Genomic DNA, 17,899 nt, shown 5'->3' with positions numbered 1-17,899 from the left:
ATCCGTTTGCTAGCTCCTGTGCTGCTGCAGCTGTCTGTGCCGCTGCCTGACTGGCTGCAACCTTTATAGGACCCCTAGTCAGGGAAGCCCTGCCCCCTAATCAGGGCTCAGCTTCTCTCCCAGCACAAAGCCCCTACACATACAGATACTACCAATACAAAACCAAACACACACAAATACCTTCTCCTCCAACAGAACTCCCACTCAAACTCCCCTGTTTACAGCTCTGTTTGCTAGCTCCTGTGCCGCTGCAGCTGTCTGTGCCGCTGCCTGACTGGCTGCGACCTTTATAGGACCCCTAGTCAGTCAAGCCCCGCCCCCTAATCAGGGCTCAGCTTCTGTCCCAGCACAAAGCCCCTACACATACAGATACTACCAATACAAAACCAAACACACACAAATACCTTCTACTCCAACAGTACTCCCACTCAAACTCCCCTGTTTACAGCTCTGTTTGATAGCTCCTGTGCCGCTGCAGCTGTCTGTGCCGCTGCCTGACTGGCTGATACCTTTATAGGACCCCTAGTCAGTGAAGCCCCGCCCCCTAATCAGGGCTCAGCTTCTCACCCAGCACAAAGCCCCGACACATACAAATAATACCAATACAAAGCCAAACACACACAAATACCTTCTCCTCCAACAGAACTCCCACTCAAACTCCCCTGTTTACAGCTCTGTTTGATAGCTCCTGTGCCGCTGCAGCTGTCTGTACCACTGCCTGATTGGCTGCTACGTTTATAGGACCCCTAGTCAGGGAAGCCCCGCCCCCTAATCAGGGCTCAGCTTCTCTCCCAGCACAAAGCCCCTACATTTACAGATACTAACAATACAAAACCAAACACACACAAATACCTTCTCCTCCCACTCGAACTCTCCGTTTACAGCTCTGTTTGCTAGCTCCTGTGCCGCTGCCTGACTGGCTGCTACCTTTATAGGACCCCTAGTCAGGAAAGCCCCGCCCCCTAATCAGGGCGCAGCTTCTGTCCCAGCACAAAGCCCCTACACATACAGATACTAACAATACAAAACCAAACACACACAAATACCTTCTCCTCCAACAGAACTCTCACTCCAACTCCCCTGTTTAGAGCTCTGTTTGCTAGCTCCTGTGCCGCTGCAGCTGTCTGTGCCGCTGCCTGACTGGCTGATACCTTTCTAGGACCCCTAGTAAGTGAAGCCCCGCCCCCTAATCACGGCTCAGCTTCTCTCCCAGCACAAAGCCCCTTCACATACAGATACTAACAATACAAAACCAAACACACACAAATACCTTCTCCTCCAAAAGAACTCCCACTCAAACTCCCCTGTTTACAGCTCTGTTTGCTAGCTCCTGTGCTGCTGCAGCTGTCTGTGCCACTACCTGACTGGCTGCTACGTTTATAGGACCCCTAGTCAGGGAAGCCCCACCCACTAATCAGGGCTCAGCTTCTCACCCAGCACAAAGCCCCGACACATACAAATACCAATACAAAACCAAACACACACAAATACCTTCTAATCCAACAGAACTCCAACTCAAACCCCCCTGTTTACAGCTCTGTTTGCTAGCTCCTGTGCCGCTGCAGCTGTCTGTGCCACTACCTGACTGGCTGCTACCTTTATAGGACCCCTAGTCAGGGAAGCCCCGCCCCCTAATCAGGGCTCAGCTTCTCTCCCAGCACAAAGCCCCTACACATACAGATACTAACAATACAAAACCAAACACACACAAATACCTTCTCTTCCAAAAGAACTCCCACTCAAACTCCCCTGTTTACATCTCTGTGTGCTAGCTCCTGTGCCGCTGCCTGACTGGCTGCTACCTTTATAGGACCCCTAGTCAGGAAAGCCCCGCCCCCTAATCAGGGCGCAGCTTCTGTCCCAGCACAAAGCCCCTACACATACAGATACTAACAATACAAAACCAAACACACACAAATACCTTCTCCTCCAACAGAACTCTCACTCCAACTCCCCTGTTTAGAGCTCTGTTTGCTAGCTCCTGTGCCGCTGCAGCTGTCTGTGCCGCTGCCTGACTGGCTGATACCTTTCTAGGACCCCTAGTAAGTGAAGCCCCGCCCCCTAATCACGGCTCAGCTTCTCTCCCAGCACAAAGCCCCTTCACATACAGATACTAACAATACAAAACCAAACACACACAAATACCTTCTCCTCCAAAAGAACTCCCACTCAAACTCCCCTGTTTACAGCTCTGTTTGCTAGCTCCTGTGCTGCTGCAGCTGTCTGTGCCACTACCTGACTGGCTGCTACGTTTATAGGACCCCTAGTCAGGGAAGCCCCACCCACTAATCAGGGCTCAGCTTCTCACCCAGCACAAAGCCCCGACACATACAAATACCAATACAAAACCAAACACACACAAATACCTTCTAATCCAACAGAACTCCAACTCAAACCCCCCTGTTTACAGCTCTGTTTGCTAGCTCCTGTGCCGCTGCAGCTGTCTGTGCCGCTGCCTGACTGGCTGCTACCTTTATAGGACCCCTAGTCAGTGAAGCCCCGCCCCCTAATCAGGGCTCAGCTACTCTCCCAGCACAAAGCCCCTACACATACAGATACTAACAATACAAAAACAAACACACACAAATACCTTCTCCTCCAAAAGAACTCCCACTCAAACTCCCCTGTTTACAGCTCTGTTTGCTAGCTCCTGTGCTGCTGCAGCTGTCTGTGCCACTACCTGACTGGCTGCTACCTTTATAGGACCCCTAGTCAGGGAAGCCCCGCCCCCTAATCAGGGCTCAGCTTCTCTCCCAGCACAAAGCCCCGACACATACAGATACTAACAATACAAAACCAAACACACACAAATACCTTCTCCTCCAAAAGAACTCCCACTCAAACTCCCCTGTTTACATCTCTGTGTGCTAGCTCCTGTGCCGCTGTCTGACTGGCTGCTACCTTTATAGGACCCCTAGTCAGGGAAGCCCCGCCCACTAATCAGGGCTCAGCTTCTGTCCCAGCACAAAGCCCCTACACATAGAGATACTACCAATACAAAACCAAACACACACAAATACCTTCTACTCCGACAGTACTCCCACTCAAACTCCCCTGTTTACAGCTCTGTTTGATAGCTCCTGTGCCGCTGCCTGACTGGCTGCAACCTTTATAGGACCCCTAGTCAGGGAAGCCCCGCCCCCTAATCAGGGCTCAGCTTCTCACCCAGCACAAAGCCCCGACACATACAAATACCAATACAAAACCAAACACACACAAATACCTTCTCCTCCAACAGAACTCCCACTCAAACCCCCCTGTTTACAGCTCTGTTTGCTAGCTCCTGTGCCGCTGCAGCTGTCTGTGCCGCTGCCTGACTCTCTGCTACCTTTATAGGACCCCTAGTCAGTCAAGCCCCGCCCCCTAATCAGGGGTCAGCTTCTCTCCCAGCACAAAGCCCCTACACATACAGATACTACCAATACAAAACCAAACACACACAAATACCTTCTCCTCCAACAGTACTCCCACTCAAACTCCCCTGTTTACAGCTCTGTTTGCTAGCTCCTGTGCCGCTGCCTGACTGGCTGCTACCTTTATAGGACCCCTAGTCAGGAAAGCCCCGCCCCTAATCAGGGCTCAGCTTCTCTCCCAGCACAAAGCCCCTACACATACAGATACTAACAATACAAAACCAAACACACACAAGTACCTTCTCCTCCAAAAGAACTCCCACTCAAACTCCCCTGTTTACAGCTCCGTTTGCTAGCTCCTGTGCTGCTGCAGCTGTCTGTGCCGCTGCCTGACTGGCTGCAACCTTTATAGGACCCCTAGTCAGGGAAGCCCTGCCCCCTAATCAGGGCTCAGCTTCTCTCCCAGCACAAAGCCCCTACACATACAGATACTACCAATACAAAACCAAACACACACAAATACCTTCTCCTCCAACAGAACTCCCACTCAAACTCCCCTGTTTACAGCTCTGTTTGCTAGCTCCTGTGCCGCTGCAGCTGTCTGTGCCGCTGCCTGACTGGCTGCTACCTTTATAGGACCCCTAGTCAGTCAAGCCCCGCCCCCTAATCAGGGGTCAGCTTCTCTCCCAGCACAAAGCCCCTACACATACAGATACTACCAATACAAAACCAAACACACACAAATAACTTCTCCTCCAACAGAACTCCCACTCAAACTCCCCTGTTTACAGCTCTGTTTGCTAGCTCCTGTGCCGCTGCAGCTGTCTGTGCCGCTGCCTGACTGGCTGCTACCTTTATAGGACCCCTAGTCAGTGAAGCCCCGCCCCCTAATCAGAGCTCAGATACTCTCCCAGCACAAAGCCCCTACACATACAGATACTAACAATACAAAACCAATGACACACAAATACCTTCTCCTCCCACTCAAACTCCCGTTTACAGCTCTGTTTGCTAGCTCCTGTGCCGCTGCAGCTGTCTGTGCCGCTGCCTGACTGGCTGCTACCTTTATAGGACCCCTAGTCAGTCAAGCCCCGCCCCCTAATCAGGGGTCAGCTTCTCTCCCAGCACAAAGCCCCTACACATACAGATACTACCAATACAAAACCAAACACACACAAATAACTTCTCCTCCAACAGAACTCCCACTCAAACTCCCCTGTTTACAGCTCTGTTTGCTAGCTCCTGTGCCGCTGCAGCTGTCTGTGCCGCTGCCTGACTGGCTGCTACCTTTATAGGACCCCTAGTCAGTGAAGCCCCGCCCCCTAATCAGAGCTCAGATACTCTCCCAGCACAAAGCCCCTACACATACAGATACTAACAATACAAAACCAATGACACACAAATACCTTCTCCTCCCACTCAAACTCCCGTTTACAGCTCTGTTTGCTAGCTCCTGTGCCGCTGCAGCTGTCTGTGCCGCTGCCTGACTGGCTGCTACCTTTATAGGACCCCTAGTCAGTCAAGCCCCGCCCCCTAATCAGGGGTCAGCTTCTCTCCCAGCACAAAGCCCCTACACATACAGATACTACCAATACAAAACCAAACACACACAAATACCTTCTCCTCCAACAGTACTCCCACTCAAACTCCCCTGTTTACAGCTCTGTTTGATAGCTCCTGTGCCGCTGCCTGACTGGCTGCAACCTTATAGGACCCCTAGTCAGGGAAGCCCCGCGCACTAATCAGGGCTCAGCTTCTTTCCCAGCACAAAGCCCCTCCAAGCCTCTACACATACAGATACTACCAATACAAAACCAAACACACACAAATACCTTCTCCTCCAACAGAACTCCCACTCAAACTCCCCTGTTTACATCTCTGTGTGCTAGCTCCTGTGCCGCTGCCTGACTGGCTGCTACCTTTATAGGACCCCTAGTCAGGGAAGCCCCGCCCACTAATCAGGGCTCAGCTTCTGTCCCAGCACAAAGCCCCTACACATAGAGATACTAACAATACAAAACCAAACACACACAAATACCTTCTCCTCCAAAAGAATTCCCACTCAAACTCCCCTGTTTACAGCTCTGTTTGCTAGCTCCTGTGCTGCTGCAGCTGTCTGTGCCGCTACCTGACTGGCTGCTACCTTTATAGGACCCCTAGTCAGTGAAGCCCCGCCCCCCAATCAGGGGTCAGCTTCTGTCTCAGCACAAAGCCCCTACACACACAGATACTACCAATACAAAACCAAGCACACACAAATACCTTCTACTCCGACAGTACTCCCACTCAAACTCCCCTGTTTACAGCTCTGTTTGATAGCTCCTGTGCCGCTGCCTGACTGGCTGCAACCTTTATAGGACCCCTAGTCAGGGAAGCCCCGCCCCCTAATCAGGGCTCAGCTTCTCTCCCAGCACAAAGCCCCGACACATACAAATACCACCAATACAAAACCAAACACACACAAATACCTTCTCCTCCAACAGAACTCCCACTCAAACTCCCCTGTTTACAGCTCTGTTTGCTAGCTCCTGTGCCGCTGCAGCTGTCTGTGCCGCTGCCTGACTGGCTGCGACCTTTATAGGACCCCTAGTCAGTCAAGCCCCGCCCCCTAATCAGGGCTCAGCTTCTGTCCCAGCACAAAGCCCCTACACATACAGATACTACCAATACAAAACCAAACACACACAAATACCTTCTACTCCAACAGTACTCCCACTCAAACTCCCCTGTTTACAGCTCTGTTTGATAGCTCCTGTGCCGCTGCAGCTGTCTGTGCCGCTGCCTGACTGGCTGATACCTTTATAGGACCCCTAGTCAGTGAAGCCCCGCCCCCTAATCAGGGCTCAGCTTCTCACCCAGCACAAAGCCCCGACACATACAAATAATACCAATACAAAGCCAAACACACACAAATACCTTCTCCTCCAACAGAACTCCCACTCAAACTCCCCTGTTTACAGCTCTGTTTGATAGCTCCTGTGCCGCTGCAGCTGTCTGTACCACTGCCTGATTGGCTGCTACGTTTATAGGACCCCTAGTCAGGGAAGCCCCGCCCCCTAATCAGGGCTCAGCTTCTCTCCCAGCACAAAGCCCCTACATTTACAGATACTAACAATACAAAACCAAACACACACAAATACCTTCTCCTCCCACTCGAACTCTCCGTTTACAGCTCTGTTTGCTAGCTCCTGTGCCGCTGCCTGACTGGCTGCTACCTTTATAGGACCCCTAGTCAGGAAAGCCCCGCCCCCTAATCAGGGCGCAGCTTCTGTCCCAGCACAAAGCCCCTACACATACAGATACTAACAATACAAAACCAAACACACACAAATACCTTCTCCTCCAACAGAACTCTCACTCCAACTCCCCTGTTTAGAGCTCTGTTTGCTAGCTCCTGTGCCGCTGCAGCTGTCTGTGCCGCTGCCTGACTGGCTGATACCTTTCTAGGACCCCTAGTAAGTGAAGCCCCGCCCCCTAATCACGGCTCAGCTTCTCTCCCAGCACAAAGCCCCTTCACATACAGATACTAACAATACAAAACCAAACACACACAAATACCTTCTCCTCCAAAAGAACTCCCACTCAAACTCCCCTGTTTACATCTCTGTGTGCTAGCTCCTGTGCCGCTGTCTGACTGGCTGCTACCTTTATAGGACCCCTAGTCAGGGAAGCCCCGCCCACTAATCAGGGCTCAGCTTCTGTCCCAGCACAAAGCCCCTACACATAGAGATACTACCAATACAAAACCAAACACACACAAATACCTTCTACTCCGACAGTACTCCCACTCAAACTCCCCTGTTTACAACTCTGTTTGATAGCTCCTGTGCCGCTGCCTGACTGGCTGCAACCTTTATAGGACCCCTAGTCAGGGAAGCCCCGCCCCCTAATCAGGGCTCAGCTTCTCACCCAGCACAAAGCCCCGACACATACAAATACCAATACAAAACCAAACACACACAAATACCTTCTCCTCCAACAGAACTCCCACTCAAACCCCCCTGTTTACAGCTCTGTTTGCTAGCTCCTGTGCCGCTGCAGCTGTCTGTGCCGCTGCCTGACTCTCTGCTACCTTTATAGGACCCCTAGTCAGTCAAGCCCCGCCCCCTAATCAGGGGTCAGCTTCTCTCCCAGCACAAAGCCCCTACACATACAGATACTACCAATACAAAACCAAACACACACAAATACCTTCTCCTCCAACAGTACTCCCACTCAAACTCCCCTGTTTACAGCTCTGTTTGCTAGCTCCTGTGCCGCTGCCTGACTGGCTGCTACCTTTATAGGACCCCTAGTCAGGAAAGCCCCGCCCCTAATCAGGGCTCAGCTTCTCTCCCAGCACAAAGCCCCTACACATACAGATACTAACAATACAAAACCAAACACACACAAGTACCTTCTCCTCCAAAAGAACTCCCACTCAAACTCCCCTGTTTACAGCTCCGTTTGCTAGCTCCTGTGCTGCTGCAGCTGTCTGTGCCGCTGCCTGACTGGCTGCAACCTTTATAGGACCCCTAGTCAGGGAAGCCCTGCCCCCTAATCAGGGCTCAGCTTCTCTTCCAGCACAAAGCCCCTACACATACAGATACTACCAATACAAAACCAAACACACACAAATACCTTCTCCTCCAACAGAACTCCGACTCAAACTCCCCTGTTTACAGCTCTGTTTGCTAGCTCCTGTGCCGCTGCAGCTGTCTGTGCCGCTGCCTGACTGGCTGCTACCTTTATAGGACCCCTAGTCAGTCAAGCCCCGCCCCCTAATCAGGGCTCAGCTTCTCTCCCAGCACAAAGCCCCTACACATACAGATACTAAGAATACAAAACCAAACACACACAAATACCTTCTCCTCCAACAGAACTCCCACTCAAACTCCCCTGTTTACAGCTCTGTTTGCTAGCTCCTGTGCCGCTGCAGCTCTCTGTGCCGCTGCCTGACTGGCTGCGACCTTTATAGGACCCCTAGTCAGTCAAGCCCCGCCCCCTAATCAGGGCTCAGCTTCTGTCCCAGCACAAAGCCCCTACACATACAGATACTACCAATACAAAACCAAACACACACAAATACCTTCTACTCCAACAGTACTCCCACTCAAACTCCCCTGTTTACAGCTCTGTTTGATAGCTCCTGTGCCGCTGCAGCTGTCTGTGCCGCTGCCTGACTGGCTGATACCTTTATAGGACCCCTAGTCAGTGAAGCCCCGCCCCCTAATCAGGGCTCAGCTTCTCACCCAGCACAAAGCCCCGACACATACAAATAATACCAATACAAAGCCAAACACACACAAATACCTTCTCCTCCAACAGAACTCCCACTCAAACTCCCCTGTTTACAGCTCTGTTTGATAGCTCCTGTGCCGCTGCAGCTGTCTGTACCACTGCCTGATTGGCTGCTACGTTTATAGGACCCCTAGTCAGGGAAGCCCCGCCCCCTAATCAGGGCTCAGCTTCTCTCCCAGCACAAAGCCCCTACATTTACAGATACTAACAATACAAAACCAAACACACACAAATACCTTCTCCTCCCACTCGAACTCTCCGTTTACAGCTCTGTTTGCTAGCTCCTGTGCCGCTGCCTGACTGGCTGCTACCTTTATAGGACCCCTAGTCAGGAAAGCCCCGCCCCCTAATCAGGGCGCAGCTTCTGTCCCAGCACAAAGCCCCTACACATACAGATACTAACAATACAAAACCAAACACACACAAATACCTTCTCCTCCAACAGAACTCTCACTCCAACTCCCCTGTTTAGAGCTCTGTTTGCTAGCTCCTGTGCCGCTGCAGCTGTCTGTGCCGCTGCCTGACTGGCTGATACCTTTCTAGGACCCCTAGTAAGTGAAGCCCCGCCCCCTAATCACGGCTCAGCTTCTCTCCCAGCACAAAGCCCCTTCACATACAGATACTAACAATACAAAACCAAACACACACAAATACCTTCTCCTCCAAAAGAACTCCCACTCAAACTCCCCTGTTTACAGCTCTGTTTGCTAGCTCCTGTGCTGCTGCAGCTGTCTGTGCCACTACCTGACTGGCTGCTACGTTTATAGGACCCCTAGTCAGGGAAGCCCCACCCACTAATCAGGGCTCAGCTTCTCACCCAGCACAAAGCCCCGACACATACAAATACCAATACAAAACCAAACACACACAAATACCTTCTAATCCAACAGATTAGATTAGTTGAACTCCAACTCAAACCCCCCTGTTTACAGCTCTGTTTGCTAGCTCCTGTGCCGCTGCAGCTGTCTGTGCCGCTGCCTGACTGGCTGCTACCTTTATAGGACCCCTAGTCAGTGAAGCCCCGCCCCCTAATCAGGGCTCAGCTACTCTCCCAGCACAAAGCCCCTACACATACAGATACTAACAATACAAAAACAAACACACACAAATACCTTCTCCTCCAAAAGAACTCCCACTCAAACTCCCCTGTTTACAGCTCTGTTTGCTAGCTCCTGTGCTGCTGCAGCTGTCTGTGCCACTACCTGACTGGCTGCTACCTTTATAGGACCCCTAGTCAGGGAAGCCCCGCCCCCTAATCAGGGCTCAGCTTCTCTCCCAGCACAAAGCCCCTACACATACAGATACTAACAATACAAAACCAAACACACACAAATACCTTCTCCTCCAAAAGAACTCCCACTCAAACTCCCCTGTTTACATCTCTGTGTGCTAGCTCCTGTGCCGCTGTCTGACTGGCTGCTACCTTTATAGGACCCCTAGTCAGGGAAGCCCCGCCCACTAATCAGGGCTCAGCTTCTGTCCCAGCACAAAGCCCCTACACATAGAGATACTACCAATACAAAACCAAACACACACAAATACCTTCTACTCCGACAGTACTCCCACTCAAACTCCCCTGTTTACAGCTCTGTTTGATAGCTCCTGTGCCGCTGCCTGACTGGCTGCAACCTTTATAGGACCCCTAGTCAGGGAAGCCCCGCCCCCTAATCAGGGCTCAGCTTCTCACCCAGCACAAAGCCCCGACACATACAAATACTAACAATACAAAACCAAACACACACAAGTACCTTCTCCTCCAAAAGAACTCCCACTCAAACTCCCCTGTTTACAGCTCCGTTTGCTAGCTCCTGTGCTGCTGCAGCTGTCTGTGCCGCTGCCTGACTGGCTGCAACCTTTATAGGACCCCTAGTCAGGGAAGCCCTGCCCCCTAATCAGGGCTCAGCTTCTCTCCCAGCACAAAGCCCCTACACATACAGATACTACCAATACAAAACCAAACACACACAAATACCTTCTCCTCCAACAGAACTCCCACTCAAACTCCCCTGTTTACAGCTCTGTTTGCTAGCTCCTGTGCCGCTGCAGCTGTCTGTGCCGCTGCCTGACTGGCTGCGACCTTTATAGGACCCCTAGTCAGTCAAGCCCCGCCCCCTAATCAGGGCTCAGCTTCTGTCCCAGCACAAAGCCCCTACACATACAGATACTACCAATACAAAACCAAACACACACAAATACCTTCTACTCCAACAGTACTCCCACTGAAACTCCCCTGTTTACAGCTCTGTTTGATAGCTCCTGTGCCGCTGCAGCTGTCTGTGCCGCTGCCTGACTGGCTGATACCTTTATAGGACCCCTAGTCAGTGAAGCCCCGCCCCCTAATCAGGGCTCAGCTTCTCACCCAGCACAAAGCCCCGACACATACAAATAATACCAATACAAAGCCAAACACACACAAATACCTTCTCCTCCAACAGAACTCCCACTCAAACTCCCCTGTTTACAGCTCTGTTTGATAGCTCCTGTGCCGCTGCAGCTGTCTGTACCACTGCCTGATTGGCTGCTACGTTTATAGGACCCCTAGTCAGGGAAGCCCCGCCCCCTAATCAGGGCTCAGCTTCTCTCCCAGCACAAAGCCCCTACATTTACAGATACTAACAATACAAAACCAAACACACACAAATACCTTCTCCTCCCACTCGAACTCTCCGTTTACAGCTCTGTTTGCTAGCTCCTGTGCCGCTGCCTGACTGGCTGCTACCTTTATAGGACCCCTAGTCAGGAAAGCCCCGCCCCCTAATCAGGGCGCAGCTTCTGTCCCAGCACAAAGCCCCTACACATACAGATACTAACAATACAAAACCAAACACACACAAATACCTTCTCCTCCAACAGAACTCTCACTCCAACTCCCCTGTTTAGAGCTCTGTTTGCTAGCTCCTGTGCCGCTGCAGCTGTCTGTGCCGCTGCCTGACTGGCTGATACCTTTCTAGGACCCCTAGTAAGTGAAGCCCCGCCCCCTAATCACGGCTCAGCTTCTCTCCCAGCACAAAGCCCCTTCACATACAGATACTAACAATACAAAACCAAACACACACAAATACCTTCTCCTCCAAAAGAACTCCCACTCAAACTCCCCTGTTTACAGCTCTGTTTGCTAGCTCCTGTGCTGCTGCAGCTGTCTGTGCCACTACCTGACTGGCTGCTACGTTTATAGGACCCCTAGTCAGGGAAGCCCCACCCACTAATCAGGGCTCAGCTTCTCACCCAGCACAAAGCCCCGACACATACAAATACCAATACAAAACCAAACACACACAAATACCTTCTAATCCAACAGAACTCCAACTCAAACCCCCCTGTTTACAGCTCTGTTTGCTAGCTCCTGTGCCGCTGCAGCTGTCTGTGCCACTACCTGAATGGCTGCTACCTTTATAGGACCCCTAGTCAGGGAAGCCCCGCCCCCTAATCAGGGCTCAGCTTCTCTCCCAGCACAAAGCCCCTACACATACAGATACTAACAATACAAAACCAAACACACACAAATACCTTCTCTTCCAAAAGAACTCCCACTCAAACTCCCCTGTTTACATCTCTGTGTGCTAGCTCCTGTGCCGCTGCCTGACTGGCTGCTACCTTTATAGGACCCCTAGTCAGGAAAGCCCCGCCCCCTAATCAGGGCGCAGCTTCTGTCCCAGCACAAAGCCCCTACACATACAGATACTAACAATACAAAACCAAACACACACAAATACCTTCTCCTCCAACAGAACTCTCACTCCAACTCCCCTGTTTAGAGCTCTGTTTGCTAGCTCCTGTGCCGCTGCAGCTGTCTGTGCCGCTGCCTGACTGGCTGATACCTTTCTAGGACCCCTAGTAAGTGAAGCCCCGCCCCCTAATCACGGCTCAGCTTCTCTCCCAGCACAAAGCCCCTTCACATACAGATACTAACAATACAAAACCAAACACACACAAATACCTTCTCCTCCAAAAGAACTCCCACTCAAACTCCCCTGTTTACAGCTCTGTTTGCTAGCTCCTGTGCTGCTGCAGCTGTCTGTGCCACTACCTGACTGGCTGCTACGTTTATAGGACCCCTAGTCAGGGAAGCCCCACCCACTAATCAGGGCTCAGCTTCTCACCCAGCACAAAGCCCCGACACATACAAATACCAATACAAAACCAAACACACACAAATACCTTCTAATCCAACAGAACTCCAACTCAAACCCCCCTGTTTACAGCTCTGTTTGCTAGCTCCTGTGCCGCTGCAGCTGTCTGTGCCGCTGCCTGACTGGCTGCTACCTTTATAGGACCCCTAGTCAGGGAAGCCCCGCCCCCTAATCAGGGCTCAGCTTCTCACCCAGCACAAAGCCCCGACACATACAAATACCAATACAAAACCAAACACACACAAATACCTTCTCCTCCAACAGAACTCCCACTCAAACCCCCCTGTTTACAGCTCTGTTTGATAGCTCCTGTGCCGCTGCCTGACTGGCTGCAACCTTTATAGGACCCCTAGTCAGGGAAGCCCCGCCCCCTAATCAGGGCTCAGCTTCTCACCCAGCACAAAGCCCCGACACATACAAATACCAATACAAAACCAAACACACACAAATACCTTCTCCTCCAACAGAACTCCCACTCAAACCCCCCTGTTTACAGCTCTGTTTGCTAGCTCCTGTGCCGCTGCCTGACTGGCTGCTACCTTTATAGGACCCCTAGTCAGGAAAGCCCCGCCCCTAATCAGGGCTCAGCTTCTCTCCCAGCACAAAGCCCCTACACATACAGATACTAACAATACAAAACCAAACACACACAAGTACCTTCTCCTCCAAAAGAACTCCCACTCAAACTCCCCTGTTTACAGCTCCGTTTGCTAGCTCCTGTGCTGCTGCAGCTGTCTGTGCCGCTGCCTGACTGGCTGCAACCTTTATAGGACCCCTAGTCAGGGAAGCCCTGCCCCCTAATCAGGGCTCAGCTTCTCTCCCAGCACAAAGCCCCTACACATACAGATACTACCAATACAAAACCAAACACACACAAATACCTTCTCCTCCAACAGAACTCCGACTCAAACTCCCCTGTTTACAGCTCTGTTTGCTAGCTCCTGTGCCGCTGCAGCTGTCTGTGCCGCTGCCTGACTGGCTGCTACCTTTATAGGACCCCTAGTCAGTCAAGCCCCGCCCCCTAATCAGGGCTCAGCTTCTCTCCCAGCACAAAGCCCCTACACATACAGATACTAAGAATACAAAACCAAACACACACAAATACCTTCTCCTCCAACAGAACTCCCACTCAAACTCCCCTGTTTACAGCTCTGTTTGCTAGCTCCTGTGCCGCTGCAGCTCTCTGTGCCGCTGCCTGACTGGCTGCGACCTTTATAGGACCCCTAGTCAGTCAAGCCCCGCCCCCTAATCAGGGCTCAGCTCCTGTCCCAGCACAAAGCCCCTACACATACAGATACTACCAATACAAAACCAAACACACACAAATACCTTCTACTCCAACAGTACTCCCACTCAAACTCCCCTGTTTACAGCTCTGTTTGATAGCTCCTGTGCCGCTGCAGCTGTCTGTGCCGCTGCCTGACTGGCTGATACCTTTATAGGACCCCTAGTCAGTGAAGCCCCGCCCCCTAATCAGGGCTCAGCTTCTCACCCAGCACAAAGCCCCGACACATACAAATAATACCAATACAAAGCCAAACACACACAAATACCTTCTCCTCCAACAGAACTCCCACTCAAACTCTCCTGTTTACAGCTCTGTTTGATAGCTCCTGTGCCGCTGCAGCTGTCTGTACCACTGCCTGATTGGCTGCTACGTTTATAGGACCCCTAGTCAGGGAAGCCCCGCCCCCTAATCAGGGCTCAGCTTCTCTCCCAGCACAAAGCCCCTACATATACAGATACTAACAATACAAAACCAAACACACACAAATTCCTTCTCCTCCCACTCGAACTCTCCGTTTACAACTCTGTTTGCTAGCTCCTGTGCCGCTGCCTGACTGGCTGCTACCTTTATAGGACCCCTAGTCAGGAAAGCCCCGCCCCCTAATCAGGGCGCAGCTTCTGTCCCAGCACAAAGCCCCTACACATACAGATACTAACAATACAAAACCAAACACACACAAATACCTTCTCCTCGAACAGAACTCTCACTCCAACTCCCCTGTTTAGAGCTCTGTTTGCTAGCTCCTGTGCCGCTGCAGCTGTCTGTGCCGCTGCCTGACTGGCTGATACCTTTCTAGGACCCCTAGTAAGTGAAGCCCCGCCCCCTAATCACGGCTCAGCTTCTCTCCCAGCACAAAGCCCCTTCACATACAGATACTAACAATACAAAACCAAACACACACAAATACCTTCTCCTCCAAAAGAACTCCCACTCAAACTCCCCTGTTTACAGCTCTGTTTGCTAGCTCCTGTGCTGCTGCAGCTGTCTGTGCCACTACCTGACTGGCTGCTACGTTTATAGGACCCCTAGTCAGGGAAGCCCCACCCCCTAATCAGGGCTCAGCTTCTCACCCAGCACAAAGCCCCGACACATACAAATACCAATACAAAACCAAACACACACAAATACCTTCTAATCCAACAGAACTCCAACTCAAACCCCCCTGTTTACAGCTCTGTTTGCTAGCTCCTGTGCCGCTGCAGCTGTCTGTGCCGCTGCCTGACTGGCTGCTACCTTTATAGGACCCCTAGTCAGTGAAGCCCCGCCCCCTAATCAGGGCTCAGCTACTCTCCCAGCACAAAGACCCTACACATACAGATACTAACAATACAAAACCAAACACACACAAATACCTTCTCCTCCAAAAGAACTCCCACTCAAACTCCCCTGTTTACAGCTCTGTTTGCTAGCTCCTGTGCTGCTGCAGCTGTCTGTGCCACTACCTGACTGGCTGCTACCTTTATAAGACCCCTAGTCAGTGAAGCCCCGCCCCCTAATCAGGGCTCAGCTTCTGTCTCAGCACAAAGCCCCTACACACACACATACTACCAATACAAAACCAAACACACACAAAAACCTTCTACTCCAACAGTACTCCCACTCAAACTCCCCTGTTTACAGCTCTGTTTGATAGCTCCTGTGCCGCTGCCTGACTGGCTGCAACCTTTATAGGACCCCTAGTCAGGGAAGCCCCGCCCCCTAATCAGGGCTCAGCTTCTCTCCCAGCACAAAGCCCCTACACATACAGATACTACCAATACAAAACCAAACACACACAAATACCTTCTCCTCCAAAAGAACTCCCACTCAAACTCCCCTGTTTACAGCTCTGTTTGCTAGCTCCTGTGCTGCTGCAGCTGTCTGTGCCACTACCTGACTGGCTGCTACCTTTATAGGACCCCTAGTCAGTGAAGCCCCGCCCCCTAATCAGGGCTCAGCTTCTGTCTCAGCACAAAGCCCCTACACACACACATACTACCAATACAAAACCAAACACACACAAATACCGTCTCCTCCAAAAGAACTCCCACTCAAACTCCCCTGTTTACAGCTCTGTTTGCTAGCTCCTGTGCTGCTGCAGCTGTCTGTGCCGCTGCCTGACTGGCTGCTACCTTTATAGGACCCCTAGTCAGTGAAGCCCCGCCCCCTAATCAGGGCTCAGCTACTCTCCCAGCACAAAGCCCCTACACATACAGATACTAACAATACAAAACCAAACACACACAAATACCTTCTCCTCCCACTCAAACTCCCCGTTTACAGCTCTGTTTGCTAGCTCCTGTGCCGCTGCAGCTGTCTGTGGCGCTGTCTGACTGGCTGCTACCTTTATAGGACCCCTAGTCAGTGAAGCCCCGCCCCCTAATCAGGGTTCAGCTTCTGTCCCAGCACAAAGCCCCTACACACACAGATATTACCAATACAAAACCAAACACACACAAATACCTTCTACTCCAACAGAACTCCCACTCAAACTCCCCTGTTTACAGCTCTGTTTGATAGCTCCTGTGCCGCTGCCTGACTGGCTGCAACCTTATAAGACCCCTAGTCAGGGAAGCCCCGCCCACTAATCAGGGCTCAGCTTCTTTCCCAGCACAAAGCCCCTCCAAGCCTCTACACATACAGATACCACCAATACAAAACCAAACACACACACAAATACCTTTTCCTCCAACAGAACTCCCACTCAAACTCCCCTGTTTACAGCTCTGTTTGCTAGCTCCTGTGCCGCTGCAGCTGTCTGTGCCGCTGCCTGACTGGCTGCTACCTTTATAGGACCCCTAGTCAGGGAAGCCCCGCCCCCTAATCAGTGCTCAGCTTCTGTCCCAGCACAAAGCCCCTACACACACAGATATTACCAATACAAAACCAAACACACACAAATACCTTCTCCTCCCACTCAAACTCCCCGTTTACAGCTCTGTTTGCTAGCTCCTGTGCCGCTGCAGCTGTCTGTGCCGCTGTCTGACTGGCTGCTACCTTTATAGGACCCCTAGTCAGGGAAGCCCCGCCCCCTAATCAGGGCTCAGCTTCTTTCCCAGCACAAAGCCCCTCCAAGCCTCTACACATACAGATACCACCAATACAAAACCAAACACACACACAAATACCTTTTCCTCCAACAGAACTCCCACTCAAACTCCCCTGTTTACAGCTCTGTTTGCTAGCTCCTTTGCCGCTGCCTGACTGGCTGCTACCTTTATAGGACCCCTAGTCAGGGAAGCCCCGCCCCCTAGTCAGGGCTCAGCTTCTGTCCCAGCACAAAGCCCCTACACATACAGATACTACCAATACAAAACCAAACACACACAAATACCTTCTCCTCCAAAAGAACTCCCACTCAAACTCCCCTGTTTACAGCTCTGTTTGCTTGCTCCTGTGCTGCTGCAGCTGTCTGTGCCACTACCTGACTGGCTGCTACCTTTATAGGACCCCTAGTCAGTGAAGCCCCGCCCCCTAATCAGGGCTCAGCTTCTGTCTCAGCACAAAGCCCGTACACACACACATACTACCAATACAAAACCAAACACACACAAAAACCTTCTACTCCAACAGTACTCCCCTGTTTACAGGTCTGTTTGCAAGCTCCTGTGCCGCTGCAGCTGTCTGTGCCGCTGCCTGACTGGCTGCTACCTTTATAGGACCCCCTAGTCAGTGAAGCCCCGCCCCCTAATCAGGGTTCAGCTTCTGTCCCAGCACAAAGCCCCTACACATACAGATACTACCAATACAAAACCAAACACACACAAATACCTTCTCCTCCAAAAGAACTCCCACTCAAACTCCCCTGTTTACATCTCTGTGTGCTAGCTCCTGTGCCGCTGTCTGACTGGCTGCTACCTTTATAGGAC

This window comes from Lepidochelys kempii, chromosome 22 (genome assembly GCF_965140285.1).
Source record: "Lepidochelys kempii isolate rLepKem1 chromosome 22, rLepKem1.hap1, whole genome shotgun sequence".
NCBI lineage: Eukaryota > Metazoa > Chordata > Testudines > Cheloniidae > Lepidochelys > Lepidochelys kempii.
The sequence above is the reverse complement of the archived record's forward strand: the minus strand, read 5'-3'. Positions refer to the sequence as shown.